An 18,508-nucleotide genomic window follows, 5' to 3' on the forward strand; every position below is an offset into this window, starting at 1 on the left:
TGGCTAGGTAGCTGCTTTGCTGCTACTTAGCTGGATAAATCAGAATTTATATGGATAAGTGCTGCTACTTATCTGGTGTAACGTTCGACTGGCCACGGGAAGGCCTCACGACCTGCCACACTAACCCCAGTGCCACTGGACTTACTGAAAGCCACCAGAATCTGTCGCGGCAAAGACACCGCCATGACTCATCCGCTTCTGTGCCTCTTCCTAGTCATGTACACATGCGCCCGGCTGAGGCTTAAAGGGTCCTTGGTGATAAAACACCCAATGTGAGCCTCGATGACATTACACGCAAGGAGCTACTTAAACACCGGTGGGACTTCTGACTGGCGCCTCAGCAACGGGCCTCCTGCCTTGCCGTGCAATACGTGTTGCCTCATTATGTTCCTGCTTCCTACCTTGCCTAGTCCTTGACTTGCCCAGCCTGCCTTGCCTGCTCTGCTTCTTCCAGTCCAACTTACTTGACCTACTTCATCCAGTCCACCTTGCCTCTTCCAGCCTGGTCTGCCATATCTGCTTCAGTCCACCCTACCTTACCTTACTTGCTACCTTGTCTCGGCTCGCTTACTTAGATTTGACCTTTGCTTCGAACCTGGACCACTCTCTCTACTGCCGCCTTCCTTGGACTGTTGCTTCGGCCATGGACCATTGCTTTGGATATGGACCACTCTCTTACCTGCTACCTGCCATGTGTTATCGTTTTGAGGTGTTGGAGTGGATTCTTGGGTACTGTGGTGATGGCCACTCCCACGGGGAGGAGCCCCATGAGGAACCGCAGTACTAGGCTAGACTCTACACACGCAGACACAGAGAATTTGTATTTATTATAAAGCTTGATGGTACTGCCTGGGGTGGGCAACAGTGAAGGTAACCCAGTAGAAGTAGTCTAGGGGTCCTCGGCAGAGGAGACCAGTCTCACACTTGAGTAGATGATAGGCAGCGCAGGGTAGTAGAGGCAGGTCCTGGATGTAGACACCAAGTGCTGAAGCTGAAGGTGAGACAGACTGAGAGAGTTAGTACTCACTGTAGTAAGCTGTATTGATGAAGATCCTGGCAGGCAGAAGCAGATCAGATGCAGGCACCAGAGTAGGGAGAGCAGGCCCTCGAGGAGCAAGTACCCGGTTTCCCAGATAGGTACCTGAAAGAGAGCAGAAGGGCCTCCGAGGAGCAGGTACCCAGGTTAGCGATGAATTACCCCGAAGCGCAGAGAGAGAGCTTCCTGTGGCAGCTGGGAAGTGGCAGAGCAGCTTAGACCGGAGGCAATCCAATCCTTGCTAACTCAGTTTGTTAGCAAACGAAGGGCAGGCTAAATACCAGGATGTGATGATGTCACTCTGGGGGGATGCCCCCGAGGTTCCCGCCAAGACGTGGATATAGACGTGGGTGGCGTGCACATGTGCATCCTAGGAGGCCCTCAGGAAATCATGGCGAACACCTTAGCCGTTGCTGAACCGGGGACGCCGGAGAGAGCAGCATGAAGACGTGGCAGCAGCCTTCTTCCCGAGGCTTGAGGAGAGAGAAGGAAGAAAGGGGAGGCACAGAGGTCGAAGCCATCTGAGACCAATGGACGCAACACCATGGACCTTTGCTTCAGACCTGGCCCATTCTCTCACCTGCCACCTGCCACTGACCATTGCTATGGATATGGACTACGCCTTGCTTGCTCCCTTCCAAGACCTCAGCTAAAATTCAGAAATTGCCTGATTGCTGCCCGCCCTGACCTCAGCTTGGTCTCAGGTTCCTTCTTTCTGTTTGCCCTGTGGGACTATCGCCTAAGTCCTGTCAGCCCCTGGAACCCAAAGGCTCAACCTGCGGTGAACAGGATTGGTACAGGTGAAGCTCCTGACCCAGGGCACATTCACCAGCTGTCAGCATGGGCTTTTTGGGTTTGCCTACTAGGTTGTGCCAACCACACCACAGCACATGGGTCCACTCTCCTTACATCCGGATAACTCGGAACCTATCTGGATAGGTACAAGTATATATTTGTGTGCGTTTTCTTACAAGCATGCTCATGTTCCCAGGTATATTTGCATGTATTTTATATCCTGCATACATTGTATATGCACAAGTTACAAAATACTGGAGTAGATATGCATGCACCTATATACATGCATATATGGGCATGTGCATATTTTAAAGTTAGTTTTCCTTTGTTTATTTTTTTACATTACTCTAGCTCCTTCCTAGGTTTTATAGGACAGCCTCTCTGACATCACCCTAAATAGATCCCTGGAAATGGGAGTGGTGTCCCAAATTTGGAGAAGAGTGGTTGTGGTTCTGCTTCACAAGAGAGGTAGCAAAGAGGTGGCTGGAAAACACAGGCTGGTTAGCCTCACCTTGGTGGTGGGAAAATTAATGGAGACTCTGCTAAAGGAAAGGATAATAAACTATTTACAATCTAGTGGCTGCTGGACCCGAGGCAGCGTGGATTCACCAGGGGAAGGTCCTGTCAGACAAATCTGATTGACACTTTTGATTGGGTGACTAGAGAACTGGATCAAGGAAGAGCATTTGATGTGATTTACTTGGATTTCAGCAAAACCTTCAAAATGGTCCTGCATTGGAGGCTTATGTATAAAATGAGAAGCTTGGGTGTGAATTCCAAGGTGGTGGAGTGGATTACTAACTGGTTGATTGGCAGGAGACAATGTGTAATGATAAATGTAAACCGCTCTGATGAGTGAACAGTGTTAAGAATTTTAGGACCGGTTCTGTTCAATAACTAACGTATCTGGCTAACTTTGGAGTTATATTCAACAGTGCAGCTGTACTATTAAATGTAGCTGGTTATCTTAAAGTTAGATGGCTTTCTATAGCTAGCTAAGTTTAGAGCAGGTGTTTGACCCAACCAGATTTAACCATCTAAATTATCCAACTAACTTTGAATATCGGAATTAGCTGGCTGACCTATCTGGCTAACTCAGCTCTTCTTATTTATGCCCCCGGAACACCCTAAATTTAGATAGCCATCTATAATTTAGCTATCTTATTAGCTAGCTAGAATTTAGCCAAATAAGTTCTGAAATATTCATTTAGGAGGCTAACCTCTGAGTTAGCCGGCTAAATGCTTTTGAATATGGACCTCACTGTGGATCTCTAAAGGCTTGAGAAATGATTTGTAACATTTCTGTATTGGGGTGGGGGGGGGGGGGGTAAACTGCATGGAGCGGCAGTTACTACGCTTAGCAGAATGCATGTGGGTAACCTCCACAGACCGCTGTTACTACCATAAGCAAATTTCTGGGCAGACTGGATAGACTGTTTTTGTCTTTTTCTGCCATCTTTAACTATATTATAAAACTGTCCAATTATACTGTCAGGATTTAAAATATTTTTCTCATTTCCTTTCTCCCTTTTGAATCCTCTGAAGTTGAGCCAGGTAAGCAATTATGAACATGTTTAAATAAATCAGTGTGTTCATTACTAAATTGTGGACATATTTTTGATTTCTTGTCTTTAATTCAAGCTAACCTTGAATGCCTTGACTTGGGGGCATTCCATGAAGTTAGCAAGTTAGCAAGTAACACATTTAAGACTAATCGGAGAAAATTCTTTTTCACTCAATGCACAATAAAGCTCTGGAATTTGTTGCCAGAGGAGGTGGTTAGTGCAGTTAGTGTAGCTGGGTTCAAAAAAGGTTTGGATAAGTTCTTGGAGGAGAAGTCCATTAATGGCTATTAATCAATTATACTTAGGGAATAGCCATTGCTATTAATTGCATCAGTAGCATGGGTTCTTCTTAGTGTTTGGGTAATTGCCAGGTTCTTGTGGCCTGGTTTTGGCCTCTGTTGGAAACAGGATGCTGGGCTTGATGGACCCTTGGTCTGACCCAGCATGGCAATTTCTTATGTTCTTATGTTCATGGATGAGCATTCTCTGTTTCCTTCTGCCACATTATACTAAAGGCTTGTGACCTCAGGAGAGTGACTTTTCATATCTAAAAGAGATTATGAGGTTCATGCATTTTGTAATGAAAACTAATAATGAGTCAGAGCTTGGGTTGTTCTCAAGGGGTTAGTATAGGAAAATTAGTTTCTTACCTTATAATTTTCATTCCTGTAGTACCACGGATCAGTCCAGACACCTGGGTTTTGCCTCCGCACCAGCAGATGGAGACAGAGCAAAACTTTGACTGGCTCTGTCATATACCAAGGTGCCACCCACAGCCTCTCAGTCTTACGTAATGTCAAAGCAGAATGGAAAAACAACCAAATTATCTGGCTAACTATACCTCGCCTAGAAACAACCGGGTGCAACTGGAATAGAATTCCCAGAACCACAGGAGTGAACAATGATAAAATATAACAAACATCCTGGTAAGAATATACGAGCGGACTCTCCGTCACTTCAAAATTACAAACATACAGATAAGGGCGGGTCCCTGGACTGATCCATGGTACTACAGGAACGAAAATTATCAGGTAAGAAACTAATTTTCCTTTTCCTGTACATACCCGGATCAGTCCAGACACCTGGGATGTACCAGAGCCAAGTTATTTAGGGTGGGACCCAGAGAGTCCCACTCGGAGAACTCCCTCACTGAATCCACCCTCAGTCGAGGCTTGGACATCCAAACGGTAATGCCTCGCAAAGGTATGCAACGACTTCCAAGTAGCTGCCCTGCAAATTTCCTGAGGAGACACTTGAAAAGATTCCGCCCAAGAAGCGGCATGAGACCGCGTAGAATGAGCCTGAAGGCCCACTGGTACAGCCTTTCACGTAGCAAATATGCCGACCCAATGGCCTCCTTGACCCAATGGCGCACTATCGTAGTTTTCGAGGCTGCACTTCCTCTCTTCAGACCACTCCACCACACAAAAAGATGGTCAGACACACGGAAAGGATTCGTTACCTCGAGATATCGCAGCAGCACCCTGCGAACATCTAGTTTCCGTAAATCCCGTGCCATCAGATCAGACCGCTCCCCTTCAGGGAAAGAAGGGAGCTCCACTGACTGATTCAAATGGAAAGAGGACACCACCTTTGGCAGGAAGGAGGGAACAGTCCTTAACGACACTCCCGAATCCGAGATTCGCAAGAACGGCTCCCTACACGACAAAGCCTGCAGCTCGGATACCCTCCTCGCTGACGAGATCACAATTAGAAATACCACTTTCAGCGTAAGGTCCTTCAGTGTGGCTCGCTTGATAGGTTCAAAAGGAGATGAACATAGGGCCAAAAGCACCCAATTGAGGTTCCAGGAAGGGCACGGATGAAGCAGTGGAGGACGCAAATGCTTAGCCCCCCAAAGAAAACGTGCCACATCTGGGTGTAAAGCTAAGGGTACCCCTTGGACCTTACCCCGAAGACAACCCAGAGCCACCACCTGAACCACTCCCAGAATGTTGGAAACCGATGCCCGCATAGGATCCACTACCCGGGCCGCACACCATTCTTCAAATTCTGTCCAGACCCGAACAAAAGCTAAAGATGTAGACGGTTTCCGTGACCTCAATAAGGTAGCTACCACCACATCGGAGTATCCTTTAGTCTTCAAGTGCTGCCTTTCAAAAGCCATGCCACAACACAGAAGTGATCCGCCTCCTCCAAACAGACGGGGCCTTGATGAAGAAGAACCGCGGACTCCCGAAACCGAAGAGGGGCCGCGACCGCCAAGTTGAGGAGATCCGCAAACCACGGACGCCAGGGCCACTCCGGCGCCACCATGATTACCTCTGATGGGTGAAGTTCTATACGCCAAAGCACCTTGCCTATTAGGGGCCAGGGAGGAAACACGTACAGTAACACGTTTGTCAGCCAGGGAAGGACCAGAGCATCGACTCCCTCTGCCCCCCTTTCTCTGCGCCGACTGTAGAACCGTGGGGCCTTTGCATTCTGGAAAGTGGCCATCAGATCCATGTGGGGCGTGCCCCACCTCTCGCAGACTAGACGAAACGCCCTGTCGGCCAGTTCCCACTCTCCGGGATCTAGATGGTGCCGACTGAGAAAGTCTGCCTGAATGTTGTCTACCCCGGCGATGTGAGATGCCGCAATGTTGCTGAGATGTCGTTCCGCCCAGCACATCAAATGTTGCGCCTCCAACGCAACTAGTCGACTCCTGGTTCCTCCTTGGCGATTGATGTATGCCACTGTGGTCGCGTTGTCCGACAGGACTCTGACCGACTTCCCCCGAAGCATCGGGAGGAAGGCTTGCAGGGCCAGAGATACCGCTCTGGTCTCCAGGCGGTTGATGGACCACAGCGATTCTGCTCTGGACCACTGTCCCTGTACCGACCGTCCCAGGCAAACTGCTCCCCATCCAGAGAGACTGGCATCCTTGGTGACAACTGTCCAGTCGGGCATTACCAGGGGAACTCCACACGTCAGATTATTCGAGACAAGCCACCATTCGAGACTGGTTCTCACCTGGTCCATAAGTGGAAGAGGTAGATGAAACTGTTCCGACACCGGATTCCAGCAGGACAGCAAAGCGGATTGCAAGGGACGCAGATGAGCAAACGCCCAGGGAACCAAAGCTAAGGTGGATGCCATGGAGCCCAAAACTTTGAGATAATCTCTCACTAGTGGGATCTGTAGAGCCAACAGGTTCCTCACTTGACTCTGTAACTTGACCACTCGTTCGGCTGTGAGGAATACCTTGCCCTGCCTTGTGTCGAAAAGAGCGCCCAGGAATTCCAGGGACTGTGTCGGGGTCAGACGACGTTTGGTAAGATTGACCACCCATCCGAGAGAGTGCAACAGTTGAAGGACCCGCTGGATCGCTATCTGACACAGAGGCTCGGACTTCGCTCGGATCAGCCAATCGTCCAAGTAGGGATGTAACAGAAAACCTTCCCTCCGAAGCTGAGCCACCACCACCACCACCACCATTACCTTGGTGAATGTGCGGGGAGCAGTGGCGAGTCCAAAAGGGAGAGCTCGGAACTGATAATGCCTGCCCAGAATGCAGAACCGGAGGAACCTCTGGTAAAACGGCTGTATGCCGATATGGAGATATGTTTCCATGAGGTCCAACGAGGCCAGAAACTGGCCCGGTCAAACCGAAGCGATAACCAAGCGAATAGTCTCCATTTTGAAACGTGGTATTCGAAGACACCTGTTGTCTCTTTTTAAGTCTAAAATCGGTCTGATTGTCCCCTCCTTTTTGGGGACAATGAAGTAAATGGAGTAGCGACCCCTGCGCTGTTGCTCGGCCGGAACCGGCACTATGGCCCCCAAGTCCTGTAGGTGCTGCAGAGTTCCCTGCACCGCTTCTCTCTTTTTTCAGTACTCGCAGGGAGAGACGAGGAACTTGTCTGCAGGAGTCTGTACAAAATCTAAAGCATAGTCTTGACTTATCACGGTGAGGACCCACTGGTCTGATGTTATTTTGGTCCATTCCTCGAAGAACAGAGACAATCTGGCCCCCACGTGTGGTACTGGGTGAGGAACCAGAAGAGAGGAATGGACCGGACGTATCTCATTGTGGAGTCTTAGATCCTGCCCACGATTGAGGGTTACTTTGCTTTCCGAATCGTCTGCTGCGAAAGAACTGAGGCCATGAAGGCTGTCTGGAAGAACCTGAGCGGTAGGATGGCCCAGAAGATCTCGCTGGACGGGACCTCCTGTTTCCCCGGAACCGAGTCCTAGCAGAAAACGATCCCTGAGATCGAGGCCTGTCCTCTGGAAGTTTATAGGCCTTGTTCTCTCCCAGTGACTGCATCATATCATCCAACTCCTTGCCAAACAACAACTTCCCTTTGAAGGGCAGGAACCCCAGATGGGCCTTGGAAGAGCTGTCCGCAGCCCAATTTTGGAGCCAAGCTCTGCAGAAACTGCGGAGACCATGGATCTGGCGGACTTGCGCAGGAGATCATACAACGCATCTGTGCTGTAAGCGATTACCGCCTCCAGACTATTCGCCTGTGTTGCTTCTCCTTCCGAGAGATCGGCATTGGCCTGGAGTTGCTGAGCCCAGAGAAGGCCTGCCCGAAGTGCAAAGTTACTACATATCACTGCGCGGACCCCCAGCGCAGACACCTCTGTCCTGAAGGCCTTAAGAGCCGTAGCCCCCGTCATTGGAATCGTGGACCTCTTCGTCACGGCTGACACTGCTGCGTCCACCTGAGGAAGACGCAGGATCTCCAAAGCGTCTTCTGGGAGAGGATACAGCTTGTCCATAGCCTTGCTTACTTTCAGACCCAAATCCGGAGTGTCCCATTCCCGGAAGAGAAGGTCTGTTGCCGAGAAGTGAAAAGGAAAAGACACGGTGGGTCCCCTGAGACCCAATAATACCGGGTCCATAGCTCCCAGACGGGATTCTGCCGGCGGAGCGTCTATTCCGAGCTCCTGCAGGATGGCTGGAATAAGGGGTGCCAACTCATCTTTTTTAAAAAGACGTACCACCCGTGGGTCGTCCCCGTCCATTGCTTGCGCTCCCTTGTTGGTACTGGGCTGCGCCGATACCTCCGTATCTGCCTCGTCGGCCCCCCCAGGGGCCTTACCGGAGGGTCCATCTCGTCCTGAGATGTGGAATCCGTGTCCGTCCCCGGTGGGACGGACCGCAACGGTCTTTTTCCTTTTGGCGGGTCCGAATCCTCCCGGGATTTGTTCCTTTTACGTTTCTCCTGGGACTTTGGCTGCAGCCCCAGCTTCCCAGGAGTCAGCTTTTTACCCGCTTTCTTAGCTTTAAAAACTTTGTGCATAAGTAGCACAAATTCTGAAGAAAAAGAGGATTCCGAAGAGGAGCCCTCCCCCGAGTTATCCTCCTGTAAGGGGGAGGCCTCCCCCGCTGGAGCATTCCCCCCCCGATGGGAGCTGTTGAGGAGAAAGCGCGGGAGGCAGCGATCCCTCCCCCAGTGCTGACTGCGTGGCATCCCGAAGTGAGCTCAAAATGGCTGCCGTTCCCGCGCTCAGCGGGAACGGATCATCCAGCCCTGCCTCACCCGGTCCTGCGCTCCCCGGCGAACGCGGTGCTCGTATGTGACCCCCCCCCCGACCGAAATCGGAAGAGCCCTCGTTTCCCTGCAAGCATCCCGAACACAGGCTGTCGCGCGAGAGCCACGTGCCGAGCCACATGCGCGGCATGATGACCCCCGAGGCATCTGTCCCCCCAGCCGCCTGCAACTGCGACGAAACTGCAATAAAAAGTACAGAAGAAAACAGCAGCGACAATAGCAGAGAGTCGGCGCGCAAAAGCAGAAAAAAACAAACTCTTTTGTTTTTTTTTACAGCGAAGCACTTGCCGATCGTTGTCCTTGGTGCTGGACCTCCTGCTCCAGTGGGGGGTGAGTGAGCCGGGCTCCCCGGTATCACCCCCAACGCTGCTACCCTTAAGGGACCGGGTCCTCGACCCTGAGCAGCGGCCTCAACCAGGGGGGATGGTCCCCTCAGAACCTTCTAACCCCCTGGGAGGCTTCCAGCGACAAGGGACCTGAATTCTTCTTTATCTTCTTTTTTTTTTTTTTTGTAAACCACGGAAAGAAACAAATCAATCCTGTCTAAAACTAAACTATACAGGAATCTCCAGAGACTGTGGGTTTTGCACCTGCCATCTGCTGGAGACAGAGTAAGACTGAGAGGCTGTGGGTGGCACCTTGGTATATGACAGAGCCAGACAAAGTTTTGCTCTGTCTCCATCTGCTGGTGCGGAGGCAAAACCCAGGTGTCTGGACTGATCTGGGTACGTACAGGGAACAACGGTTTGTGTTGTGTTTTCTAGATACACAGGAGATCTGGGTCCAGTTTATATAATATAGGATGCAATTACTTTTATTCACCAAACTCATTGTTTATCTTTGTATCATAAAGAGAGGTTGGCTGAATTTGGGCCATAACTCTGATATGGAAGATCTGTAATTTATTTATTTATTTCGTAATTTTTTATATACCGCGGCACGTTAATAACATCACCTCGGTTCACAATAAACAGTAAATCAGCAACAAGCTTTACAGTCAATATGAGAACGAAATCAGGTGTACATAATAAATCAATTAAGAACAAATTAAGAACAAAATTAAGAGCTAATAACAATTAAATTAATGATAATCATAATCAATCGATCAGAGATACAAGATAATCATAATCAATCGATCAGAGCTACAAGAACAAGTAATTGGCATTTCAGAAAAATGGAAAAGATCATTGAGAGTAGGCTTGTTCGAACAGCCAAGTTTTGAGGTTCTGCTTGAATTTCTTATGGCAGGGTTCTTGATGCAGGTCTGTGGGCATTTTGTTCCAGATGTTGGTTCCCGCAATAGTGAATGAGCGGTCTCTTGTAGCAACGTGTTTGATGTGTTTAAGTGAAGAAGACGCAAGTTTGGCTTGGTGTATTTTTCTTATTGGTCTCCTTGAAGTGCGGAAGATGAATTGATCGGAGAACCATTGCATATCTTGGTTATAAATCGACTTATGAATGAGGGTGAGAACTTTGAATAGAATCCTAGATGCTACAGGAAGCCAGTGAAGGTACATGAGCACTGGAGTAATGTGTTCATGGCGGTGGGTATTAGTGAGTAAGCGAGCAGCAGCGTTTTGAAGCATCTGTAATGGTTGTATGGTTTTTTTAGGGAGACCTAGTAGTATGGCATTGCAGTAATCCAGTTGTGACAATATTGTTGCTTGTAATACTGTTCGGAAGTCATATGGATGTAGAAGCGGTTTGATTCTTTTTAGAGTGTGTAGCTTGAAGAATCCGTTTTTGATTGTAGCCGTGATGAATTTCTTTAATGAGAATTGGTTGTCGATGATAACGCCAAGGCTGCGGACTTGCTGTAAATTGAGGGAGTCTGATGGTGCATGTAGGGTAGGGTTAGTGGAGAAGTTATTGTGTGATGTGATGATGAGGAGCTCTGTCTTGGTTGTGTTTATTGCTAGGAAGTTTTCAGTAAGTAGATTTTTATTCTCACAGGACAAGCAGGATGGTTGTCCTCATGAATGGGTGACATCGAGGATGGAGCCCAACCACGGAAAACTTCTGTCAAAGTTTGACTGGCCCCTACTGGGCATGCCCAGCACGGCACTAACCCTGCAGCCAGCAGGGGTCTCCCTTCAGTCTTCTTTTTTCCGCGTAGCAGTTGCCACGCGGTTAAGGAGCTCTTACCACATTCCTGACAGGAATCTCTTCAACTTTATTCTTGAAGAAAAAATTGCCCCTCAGGGGTCTCCCTTCTTCAATTTTTACTCCGCGGTACTTCGGTAAGTTTTTTGCCGTCATTTTTGTCAACTACCGTCGAATTTGGCCCTCGAGGCCTGTTGGCAGTTGACCGTCCCGCGGCTAAATTTTTGGCCTATGGCCATGGCGTTGGGGTTCCGTCGGTGCCCGGACTGCACACGTACTATGTCCATCACTGACCCACATAGAGTCTGTGTTTTGTGTTTAGGGAGTGAGCATGATGTCCTGACTTGCACCAAATGTGCCTTAATGACACCAAAAGGTCGCAAAGCTAGAATGGAGAAGATGGGACTCCTTTTCCATGCTCATACTCCGATGCCGTCGATTGCATCGACGTCATCGGAACCGGCACCGTCGAAGTCCCATCGTCATCGACAGCCTCCCGGTGACAGTCCGCCATCGACGTCTTCACGGCCATCGACGCCTGTCCCTTCCCCCGAAGATCGAGGGGATCGGAAAGACAAACATCGCCATCGACGTCATAAGTCTCGGACTGTCGAGGAATCGAAGTCATCGACCTCCGTGCTGTCCGAGCCTCCGTCGAAGAAGTCTCGACCAGAAGTGGCACCGTCCACTCCTGTCTCGCAGACACCGAGGCAACCCTCACCCCTCCGGGGTTTGGGAGCCGCGATTCCACCGGTGACGGTGGTCCCTCCGGCTCAGCCTCAGCCTCCCTCTCCCGTAGAGCCGGGTCTTGTTACCCCAGGTCTCCGGGTAGAACTGGACCGGCTGGTCCAGGAGGCCATCGATAAGGCGATGCTACGGTTCCAGGCTCCTTCGGCACCGACCCCGGCACCGAGAGTGGAACCGGTCACCGACCCGATTCCAGCAGCACTGGCACCGCTGCTTGCTCGGATGGAAGCGCTTATGAATGCCCTTCCACCGGCAACACCTGGGTCACCGACAGCCTTCTCATCAGGTGGAGAAACACCGTACCGAATTCCCCCTTCGGGGGTAGTTCCATTGGTGCCTTGTCGTCCCTCGCCACCGATACATTCCTCGGGGGCGATACGCACATCAGCTCCACCGAGATTTTCGATGACGGCACCGATTCCTTCGATGCCGACACCGATTCCTTCGATGCCGGCACCGATTCCATCGAGGAAATTCTCGATGCCCCCGGTAATTCCTTCGAATCTCTCGGAGCCTCAACCGGGGCCTTCAGGTATACAGCCCCCTCATGGTCCTACAGGTCAGCAGCCTGATCCTTATGACACCTGGGGTGATGATACCTCTACTGACACTGATGATTTGCCCTCACCACGCTCTCCTGCGGAGAGTAGAAAGCGTTCTCCCCCTGAGGACCTCTCTTTCATAAATTTTGTGAAGGACATGTCGGAGTTGGTCCCTTTTCAGCTTCAATCAGAACAAGATGACAGGCACCAGATGATGGAGTTGCTCCAATTCTTGGATGCCCCTAAAGTCATCACCTCTATTCCAATTCATCAGGTTTTTCTGGACCTTCTAAAAAAGAATTGGGAATCTCCTGGTTCTGTTGCTCCAGTGAACAAAAAAGCTGACTCTACTTATCTTGTACAGTCAGCACCTGGCTTTCAGAAACCACAATTAGATCATCACTCTGTTGTGGTAGAATCAGCTCAAAAGAAAGCTAAAAGATTAAAGCCACATTCTTCCATACCTCCTACTAAGGAAAATAAATTCCTAGATAGTATAGGTAGGAAAGTATACCAAGGAGCTATGCTAATTTCCAGAATAGCTTCTTATCAATTGTATATGACCCAATACAATAGGGTCATCCTGAAACAGATGCAGGAGTATTCAGATGCCTTACCAGAGCAGTTCCAGCCACAGCTTCAGTCCCTACTAAATAAAGGGTTTGAAGCTGGGAAGCATGAAATAAGAACAGCTTATGACATCTTTGATGCTTCCACTAGACTTTCTGCTACGGCCATCTCTGCCAGACGCTGGGCTTGGCTTAAGTCGTCTGACCTTCGCCCGGAAGTTCAGGACAGGCTCTCTGATTTGCCCTGCCTAGGGGATAATTTATTTGGTGAGCAAATTCAGCAAATTGTTGCAGAACTGAAGGATCATCATGAGACACTAAAACAGCTCTCATCTATTCCTTCTGACTTGCCTTCTAAACAACCATTTAAGAAGGACTCAAAAAAGTCATTCTTCCGTCCATGGAAGTATTATCCCCCACTAGCCAAGTCTACGCCTGCGAGGCCTTACCATAAAACTCAGCCTCGTCAGTCTCGAAAACAAAAACCCGCAGCAGCTCCACAACCCGGCCCTGCATCGGGTTTTTGACTTTCAATTAGAGAGCAGATGCCAAATCCCTCTTCCAACTATACCAGTAGGAGGTCGGTTAAGCCACTTTCTAGAAAAATAGCAGCATATCACCACAGATCAATGGGTGATAGCGATAATTGCACAGGGTTAGCACCTCAACTTCCTGACTCTCCCTTCGGACTCCCCATCCCTGCAGGCGTGGAGACTCACCGATCACTCTATTATTCTAGAGCAGGAGGTTTCCCTTCTCCTCCAGTCAAACGCTATAGAACCCGTTCCTCCCTCTCAACAAGGACAAGGGTTCTACTCCAGGTACTTTCTGATCCCAAAAAAGTCAGGAGGACTTCGACCAATCCTGGACTAACGAGCCCTCAACAAGTACCTTCACAGAGAGAAGTTCAAGATGGTAACCCTGGGCTCGCTTCTCCCTCTGCTGCAAAGAGGGGACTGGCTATGCTCTCTAGACCTAAAAGATGCCTATACTCACATTGCGATAGCTCAGTCTCATCGCAAATACCTCCGTTTTTCCGTTTTTTAGTAAGCCGAAATCACTACCAATACCGAGTGCTCCCTTTTGGCCTGGCATCCGCACCATGAGTTTTCACCAAATGCCTTGTGGTGGTTGCAGCTTTTCTCAGGAAGGAAGGTTTCCACGTCTACCCCTACCTGGACGATTGGTTAATCAGGGCCCCAACCCAGTAAATTGCTCAGTCCTCCCTGACCCTAACAATTCAAACTCTGCTTTCTCTAGGGTTTCTTGTCAATTTCGAGAAATCCTACTTAGTCCCATCTCAGACCTTATCCTTCATTGGGGCAGACTTGGACACTTTACTGCCAAAAGCCTTCCTTCCTCATCCACGGGTTCAAACCCTTGGGTCCCTAGCTCGCCAGCTGCAGTCTCAACCTACAGCTACAGCTCGCCACTTCCTCATTCTACTGGGACACATGGCCTCCTCAGTTTATGTGACTCCCATGGCCCGTCTGGCCATGAGAGTCACACAATGGACTCTGAGATTGCAATGGACCCAAGCTGTTCAGCCTCTGTCCTCCATTGTTCGCATCACCGATGCACTCCGTCTGTCTCTTGCCTGGTGGACAAATCAATTCAACCTCCTACAGGGCTTGCCTTTTCTTCCACCAGACCCTCAGATAATCCTCACCACCGACGCTTCCAACATCGGTTGGAGAGCCCATGTAAACAATTTACAAACTCAAGGATTCTGGTCACTAGAGGAAGCCAAACACCAGATAAATTTCCTGGAGCTGCGAGCAATTCGCTATGCTCTCAGGCCTTTTCAGGATTGCCTATCGAACCACGCAATCTTAATTCAGACGGACAACCAGGTGGCCATGTGGTACATAAACAAGCAGGGAGGCACAGGCTCCTTCCTTCTGTGTCAGGAAGCTGTGCAGATTTGGGCAGAAGCCCTCTCCCACTCCATGTACCTCAGGGCCACCTACCTGCCGGGAGTAGACAATGTATTGGCAGACCAGCTGAGCCGTGTCTTCCAACCACACGAGTAGTCACTCAATCCCTTGGTAGCGACTTCCCTGTTTCACAAATGGGGTTATCCCCACATAGACCTCTTTGCGTCCCCTCAGAACCACAAAGTAGACAATTACTGCTCTCTCATTCGGAGCCAGCACTCTCGGCCGAGGGATGCATTCTCCCTCACGTGGACAACCGGTCTGCTCTATGCATTCCCTCCACTTCCTCTTCTGTCGAAGACTCTCGTGAAGCTGCGTCAGGACAGGGGAACTATGATCCTGATAGCACCGCACTGGCCACGCCAAGTGTGGTTTCCCATACTCCAGGATCTCTCCATCCGCAGGCACATTCCTCTAGGAAAGGACCCGCATCTGATCACTCAAAACGACGGATGCCTCCTCCATCCCAACCTCCAAGCCTTGTCCCTGACGGCATGGATGTTGAAAGGTTAGTCCTTCAGCCATTTAACCTTTCAGATTCAGTTTCTTGTGTCCTGATCGCTTCACGAAAGCCTTCCACAAGAAAATCTTATTCCTACAAATGGAAAAGGTATACATCATGGTGCACTTCTCAGTCCCTTGATCCCCTTTCCTGTCCAATCTCTAAATTCTTGGACTATCTCTGGCATCTATCAGAATCAGGTCTAAAGACCTCTTCCATTAGAATGCATGTCAGTGCGGTTGCCGCCTACCACAAAGGTATCGGGGGTGTCCCTATTTCAGTACAACCCCTTGTTACACGTTTTCTTAAAGGATTGCTCCATTTGAAGCCACCTTTACGTCCTCCGGCCCCATCTTGGGACCTTAACCTGGTTCTTGGTCGCCTTATGAAACCACCTTTCGAACCTCTTTACTCCTGTGACTTAAAATATCTCACATGGAAAGTATTATTCCTTTTGGCTATCACTTCAGCTCACAGGGTTAGTGAATTACAGGCCCTAGTTACCTATCCGCCTTACACTAAACTCCTGCAGGACCGGGCGGTACTCCGCACTCACCCTAAATTTTTACCTAAGGTAATTTCGGAGTTTCATATTAATCAATCCATCATACTACCTATCTTCTTTCCCAGGCCCCACTCCAACTCTGGGGAACAGACTCTGCATACCCTAGACTGTAAACGGGCTCTAGCTTTCTATCTAGACCGTACAGTTGCCCACAGGAAGAGCACTCAATTATTCGTCTCTTTCCATCCTAACAAGTTAGGGCAACCTGTGGGTAAGCAGGCTCTTTCCTCCTGGTTGGCGGATTGCATCTCCTTCTGCTATCAGCAAGCTGGCATTCCTTTTCAAGATCGTGTTAAAGCACACTCTGTGAGGGCCATGGCGACTTCAGTAGCACACCTTCGATCGGTGCCGCTTCCTGACATCTGCAAGGCTGCAACCTGGAGTTCCCTCCATACATTTGCAGCCCACTATTGTTTGGAAAAAGCTGGAAGACAGGATTCCATCTTCGGCCAATCTGTCTTGCGTAACCTTTTTCCAACATGATGTACCAACACCCTTCCACCTTCCCGGTAGGGTGCGGATGCCCTCTCCCAAATTCCACCCCAGTTGTGCCTGTTGCACGCCGTTGGGTACATTTGGTGCATGTTAGGACATCCTCAGCTCAGTACTCACCCATTTGTGAGGACAACCATCCTCCTTGTCCTGTGAGAAAGCAAATGTTGCTTACCTGATGTAACAGGTGTTCTCACAGGACAGCAGGATGTTAGTCCTCACGAAACCCGTCCGCCACCCCGCGGTGTTGGGTTCGTTTTTATTTTATTTTTCGGCACTGCCTGTAGCTTTGAAACAAGACTGAAGGGAGACCCCTGCTGGCTGCAGGGTTAGTGCCGTGCTGGGCATGCCCAATAGGGGCCAGTCAAAGTTCCTGAAACTTTGACAGAAGTTTTCCGTGGTTGGGCTCCATCCTCGATGTCACCCATTCGTGAGGACTAACATCCTGCTGTCCTGTGAGAACATCTGTTACATCAGGTAAGCAACATTTGCTTTTCCACCAGAGCTGTATCCCAGATTTTTAGAGCATTAGGTAGTGAGTCATTGATGGGGATGAGGATCTGTACATCATCTGCGTAAATGAAGTGCGGGAGATCCAGTTTCACCAGAAGTTGACAGAGAGGAGATAGGTATATGTTGAAAAGTGTAGAAGAAAGAGGGGATCCTTGTGGAGCACCTTGAGCTAGTTTTCTGGGTTTCGAAACATGGCAGCCTGTTTTAACACTGTATGTCCTGTCCACCAGAAAAGATTGGAGCCAGCATAGGGCAGTGCCAGTAATGCCAATTTGTGAGAGGCGGGACAGGAGGGTATTGCGGTTGACAGTGTCGAATGCTGAAGAAATATCAAGAAGAGCCAGTAAGTAAGAATGACCGGAGTCGAGGGTTTTTAGTATAGAATCAGAAAGTGTTACTAGAAGGGTTTCTGTACTGTGGTTCTTACGGAAGCCATATTGAGATGGGAAGAGTAATAGATTTTCGTCTAGGAAGTTTGTGAGTTGCTTGTTGATGACTTTCTCCATGATTTTAGATAAGAATGGGAGGTTCGAGACTGGACGATAGTTGGCAGGTTCAGAGGGATCCAGGTCAGATTTTTTGAGTGTAATGACTTTGTAAGATTCATTTAGCAGGAAGATGTAATACTAACAGTGAAGAGGAAAACCTTGCCATATATTTCTAGTGAGTCTAGTGAATGTAGCCTCATGGCATAGTGATGATTGCTGTCTCATGGATTCATGAGAATATTTTTCAGTTAGAGCAAAACTGTGATTAATCCCTCCTTTTTGTCTTTTGGTAAATATAAACAGTCATACAAAATAATATTTTTAACAGTTTTAAATGTTTGTTTATGTCTTAGATTTGGCTTTAAAACCACTGGTAAAATAGCTTGGGAGCAATTTTTAAAGAAATTTCAGGACCCTGGATTATTAGATAATGGACAAACAAGCCCCGTAAAACCAACCCACAGGTATGTAAATTTTGTTTTGTTTTTAATCTTCATTTTCATGTAAAAATGATTTAATGTTGTACCTTATTATTTTCTTAACATAATATTTAATGCTGAAAATCACACTGTACTTATGGAAAGACTGAGATTGCATGCTACTTGTAGAACAAGGATGGGCAAACATTTGTTATCTGGGGCCATATTACCACCTTTCATCTGCACCTGGAGTTGGGCTTTGCCATTACCAGTAATATTGTGAGAAAGCAGCTCGAACACTGGCACAGTGAGAGAATCAAAGCAGCACCTATTGCAGTAGGTTATATCATACAGGTCCACATTTATTAAACGTTTTAGCTATAAACAGTTACTCACAGTGCCTTGGGTAAATGAGAACAGGCAGAAGACTCGTGGAAACTCTTTGAAAAAACAAACAAACCCCCTGCTAGTCCTGTCTGCTCCTGTATCTTTCTGCTCTCTGAGGAAACTCTACTTCCAGTATCTGACCTATGTGCATCTGTGGGAATCTGTAGACTATCACCCTACTGGGGGAGGAGGAGTGGATAATTTCTCCTCAAACTTGCTTTCTTCGTGAGGGGGGGGGGGGGGGGGGAGATGCTTTGGTAGACTTGGGCTCAGTACAAGGTACTCTGCTCCTGCCCGCTTCTTCTCGTCACAATAATAGGAGCTGTTGAACAATTAGAAGG

General features: G+C 48.8%; 1 long non-coding RNA gene across 2 annotated transcripts in view; it reads left to right on the forward strand.

Annotated features, from left to right (window-relative positions):
• LOC115090696 overlaps window positions 1-17,838 on the forward strand; it is a 381,113-nt gene extending 363,275 nt beyond the window's left edge. For both annotated transcript variants that reach the window (XR_003856471.1, XR_003856470.1), the window contains exon 11: window positions 17,715-17,838. This is a non-coding gene — a long non-coding RNA (uncharacterized LOC115090696). The remainder of the gene's footprint in view (window positions 1-17,714) is intronic.
• The last annotated feature ends 670 nt before the right edge of the window (window positions 17,839-18,508 follow it).

Source organism: Rhinatrema bivittatum, chromosome 4, assembly GCF_901001135.1.
Source record: "Rhinatrema bivittatum chromosome 4, aRhiBiv1.1, whole genome shotgun sequence".
NCBI lineage: Eukaryota > Metazoa > Chordata > Amphibia > Gymnophiona > Rhinatrematidae > Rhinatrema > Rhinatrema bivittatum.